This window comes from Rutidosis leptorrhynchoides, chromosome 4 (assembly GCF_046630445.1).
Source record: "Rutidosis leptorrhynchoides isolate AG116_Rl617_1_P2 chromosome 4, CSIRO_AGI_Rlap_v1, whole genome shotgun sequence".
NCBI lineage: Eukaryota > Viridiplantae > Streptophyta > Magnoliopsida > Asterales > Asteraceae > Rutidosis > Rutidosis leptorrhynchoides.
This window is the reverse complement of record NC_092336.1, coordinates 374,512,746-374,517,865: the sequence shown is the minus strand read 5'-3', so window position 1 is coordinate 374,517,865 and position 5,120 is coordinate 374,512,746. Positions and strand designations below refer to the sequence as shown.

The window sequence follows — 5,120 nt, the reverse complement described above, 5'->3', positions numbered from 1 at the left end:
TGAAATTAGAACAATTGCAACTAAAAGCTTGTCTTTCTTGAAGGATAATGCTATGAAATATATGTTCGTTTAGAGCACTATCAAATATCCCCACACTTGAACGTTGCTTGTCCTCAAGCAATACGGAACTTGAAATAAAATCACACTTCACTCGAATCACTTTTTTATTCTCACACTTTGTACATCAGTGATTTTGATATGGCGGTATAAACAATGATAGTAACGCTGTGGTTTACAGTCCCACGTGACTATGAAAATTTAGATCCTTTAAGGAAATTGGATCTTTATGAAAACATTTGATCTTTTGAAAATTCAATCTAGCTTTTACCCTAGATAAGTTTTTCGAAATAACCCTTCACCGGAGTTTGTAAATTGTTTTTGTGGGTTTTGTGGGTTTCAGATTTGAAAATTTTAGCTCAAAACTTGCGGTTTTGTGTCACCCACTTGCTAACCTTGTATTGGGAAAGGAACACGTCCAGTTTACTTGCTCCGTATATTACCTTTCGGTAAACTACCGTCCGGTTGTAAAGGAAAGCGTTGAACAAGCAACTGTTAAGGCAATGTCCCTTGACATGCTTTTGATTATGGTCTATATCGTGTCGGATGCCATTACTATCCTTTGTAGGAGCAATAGTAAAGATCACCCTATAGTTTTTCGGTCTGGCACAAGGTCCTGTCTTCGACCATGCTATGCAACCACCGTTCTTACGGTTGATACCCGATTTGGTTCAGGTGACCTAATGAATTCCAGGTGAATTCCTAGGATTTTACGTTCAATGGTAATGAACGCATTGAAAATGGGTTTTCAGAAAACAAATCGATTTTAATTTTGATCAAAATATTTTCTCGTTCAAGCTCGAGTTTAGATATCATTGAATTCCATGAGTTGTAATTCTCAATTTTTAAGGTCAATCTCAAGGATTGAGTAATATCAGTCTTAAATGCTGATTTTTAATCTTTAAGGAGATTATCCTTTCTAGGGGTCTGATTCATTAGTCTTATCAAGCTAATTTGCATGGTGCCCTCCCCATTTTACGAGACAGATCCTCTCATGGTTAGGATAAGTCTGACCACTTGACGACCCTGTTTGATGCTGAGGTCCGTGGATTTCCTGCTGATTTTAGAGATGACTTTTCTTGATTTTTTGTCAACCTACAGCTGGTCTAGACAACAACTTCCTTACCTAAATCAAGAAGCGCGTGTCTTTTTCGGAACACTTTACTTCCTTTTAATGATGGAATTGATTCATCGTGTAGATCCATATTTCTTTCAAATATATTACAGTAAATCGGGTAAAACTGATTAAAATCTTTCAAAACAAAAGTACATGTAATAATCTTGTACAAACATATGTGATATGTGTTTTAAATAACTTGGTAAATTCTTCTCACACTTAGCTTTTATTTATTTTTTTCTTTGCCTTTTTATTCTCCTCTATTCCATTTTAAATGAATTCTAACGTTTTGGGTTGTTTCTCCATTTATGTTCTCTCCGAGGTAACAATAATTTCGGTATTATAACCTAGTTTTATCGTTCATAAATATGTATAAACATGATTTTGAATTCATTTAGTTGAAAATTTTTCAAATTTTCACAAAATTTGGCAATTAAACTAAGTGTAAACCCGAGAGAATTTATAACCCTTCCCCACACTTGAGATCATGCAATGCCCTCATTTGCATGAAATCAGACTATAATTATAAATTCATGAGGGTGATTAGTGTAGAAAAGTGATTAAAAATACCGAGTTTGCAAACATATTATTTTATATCACATTTGATATTTTGCGTCTTGTCGTCAAAATTAGTAGCTTTTGCTGAACTTTAATGTCAGTCTTTGAAAATGCGCTGTTTTACCCTGTTTTGTACATGAGATAACTACAAACATATATATACATACTTTTATATATTTTTATTTTTTTTATAAAATCTTTATTTATTAAAACAATTTAAATGAATAATTTTTAAAATTTTGTTTCCTTTTACTTTAGGTAGTTTCGGTATGTTTACCTAGTCCGTCCCTCGACAAAATTTAAAATTTATCGTTTTTAAAGCGATTGTTTTAAAAGTAAAGATTTTTGGGTTTTTTTTTTGTATACTTTAGATCAATAAAATTAAAAATAATGATAACAAAATTTTTCGCCCCGCCCTCGGGTAAAGCAATTTCGGTTTCATGACCTAGTCTTCAACTTACGATGAATTTTAGAAATCATTTTTTAAACTTAATGAAATAAAGTAAATTTTTGTTTTTTAAAATCACACAAAAATTAAATTTAAAAATGCATATACAAAACCTACAAAACAAAAATTCAGAATGGGGGGAGAAAACTAGTTCTTTAGTGTCTGCTAGTGGAAAAGACCAATCGGATTCCATTCTCGGAACTACACGAGAACAGAACAACTAACTCTAGACAGCGTTTTCTTTTTAGAACATTTGAATCTCCCCACACTTAGGTAGCTGTGGTGTTGAAATTGTGATTAGCTTCATCGTCAATTTCTCTTGGACCATAATTAACTTGCATATCTGTGACTTTTGCTTTAAGCCAGTGACCAGCTTCTTCTGTAATATCCACAAATTCAACTAGTTTTGCCTTTTCTTTAGGCGATAGATTGGATACTAACCGGTTACATAACTTAAAATTCCCCTTACTTCTAGCATCATAAACCCGTTTAAAAAGTTTCTTCATTGAACTGTTAATAACGGGATCATTTAATTTCGTATCAACAACGGGGTTCTTTGTTATCAGGTCATCATTAGGTGTTACTTCATTTTCCCCACACTTAGGCATTTTATTATTGTTAAGCACTACCGTTGGAGTTGGTAAAACAACATGTTTCTTACCAATCGTTTTTGCTGGTTCAACGGTTTTGGTTGGAGGAGATTTAGACTTTCGAATTATAAAGGTGATTGATTTTTCATCATTACTAAGTGTCATTCTACCCTTTCTTATATCAAATAACGCCCCGGTGGACACTAAGAATGGTCGACCTAAAATTAGAGGAATGTTTGGGTCCTCTTCTATGTCAATGACAATAAATTCGACTAGAAAGGTTAAATTACCTACTTGAACGGGTAGGTTGTCAGCAATTCGAACTGGGTGCTTAATGGTTTGATCAAAGAGTCGAACATTCATTTCCGTTGGACTTAACTCACCTACTCCTAATCTCTTATATAATGAAAGAGGCATAACACTCACACTTGCACCTAAATCTGCTAGTGCATCATACATGACACAATCACTAAGTAGACAAGGAACAATGAATTCACCCGGATCACCTACTCTAGGTGGAGGTTTTGGTAGAACTGTATTCACCGGGTTTATCTTTATGGTTTTTGTTTCTTGTACTTTCTTATTCTTCTTCTTCTTCTTTCCAAAGGTATCACAAACTTTATTACCCATTACTTGCTCATACTCAACTCCTTTTCTTGGAAACGGGATGGGTGGTTTGTATGGTGCCACCACCGGTTTTACATACTCGGGTGGTGGTGGTGGTGTTGTAACTTCTTCATTGTTACTCACATCTAAAACCTTCCCATCTTCTGGAGCTGGTTTTTTAGAATTTGTTGAAACCATGTTAACATTTTCATTTCGAGGATTTTCTTCAGTATTACTCGGTAGCTTTCCTTGTTCCCTTTCACTCATCAATCTAACAAGAGTACCTACTTGTTTTTCTAGATTCAAAATGGAAGCTTGTTGAGTTCTAAATAACTGATCAAACCTCTCGTTCGTTTGGGTTTGAGTTTCAATAAATTGTGTTTGAGATTCAACTAGCTTAAATACCACTTCTTCCAGATTTAACTTTTTCTCTTCGGTTTGTTGTGGTGGTTTATACAAGCTGGGTCTTTGTTGATTGAAAGTGTTGTTTTGAGTTGGTTGGTTATTCGGACCTTATTGGTTATACGAGTTATTATCGGGTCCTTTTGGATTGTAAAGAATGTTCTGATTTCGATTGAAGTTTACCCTTGGCGGTTGATAATTATTTTGATAATTATTTCCCGGCCTTTGGTTCATGTAGGAAACATTCTCACATTGTTCCATTGTTTGTTCGATGTGACAATCTTTTGTTAAGTGTGGTCCACCGCATTGCTCACAACTGATTCGTATTGCGTGAATATCTTTATTCATCTTTTTCATTCGTCTCTCGAAAGCATCTATCTTTGCGGAAATGGAATCAATGTCATGGCTAGAATCGGCTCTAGCCGCTTTAGATGAACGAAAGATATCTTTTTCTTGGTGCCACTCATGTGAGTGGGAGGCTGTGTTATCAATAATTTTGTGAGCTTCGGTTGCGGTTTTCTTCATAATGGAACCACCAGCTGCTGTGTCGATGTCTTTTCGTGTGGCGATGTCTATGCCTTTATAGAAGATTTGTACTATATGAAAAGTATCTAAACCGTGTTGAGGACATCCTCTCAACATCCTTCCAAATCTTGTCCATGCCTCATATAATGTTTCATTTGGCTTTTGCACGAACGTGGCAATTTCTCCTTGAAGTCTCACGGCTTTAGATGTCAGAAAGAATCTTTGAAGAAATTTCTCAACTAAAACATCCCATGTGTCAATCGTTCTTTCAGGTAACGATTCTAACCAATCTTTGGCCTCTCCTTTTAAAGTCCAGGGGAACAACATAAGATAAATAGTTTCATCCTCAACTTCTCGGATTTTAAATAGATTGCAAATCCTATTAAAAGTTCGAAGATGTTCATTTGGATCTTCTTTTGTTGTACCACCAAATTGGCACTGATTGGTGATCATGTGTAGGATTTATCCTTTGATTTCAAAATTTGATGCTCTAACATCTGGCTGATTAATGGCGTGACCTTGGCCCGTGTGTATGGCTCTCATTCGGTCTTCCATACTTTGAGGTTCTGTTACTTCCATTTTTGAATTTGCTGAATCTGAATTACTAGACGATTTTGATTTAACGGTTTGTGATTCAGGAGGAATGATTAGTGGTTCATGTGATGACCCGGGAATTTCTGACTAAATTTAAACTTAATCTTTATATGATTTCGATACGATAAGCAAGGTCTATTAAACTGAGTCTCAAATTGTTTGAACTATTTTTTTTTTATGAATGTATTTGACTTTCGACCGTTTTCGACGATTCACGAATAAT

The 5,120-nt window shown here is 35.0% G+C and overlaps 1 non-coding gene across 1 annotated transcript; it reads left to right on the top strand.

Moving 5' to 3' along the window:
- Positions 1 to 4,391: 4,391 nt before the first annotated feature.
- On the top strand, positions 4,392 to 4,498 carry LOC139846050 (small nucleolar RNA R71). Its single transcript, XR_011758796.1, has one exon. It is a non-coding gene; the product is annotated as a small nucleolar RNA R71 (small nucleolar RNA).
- Positions 4,499 to 5,120: the final 622 nt, after the last annotated feature.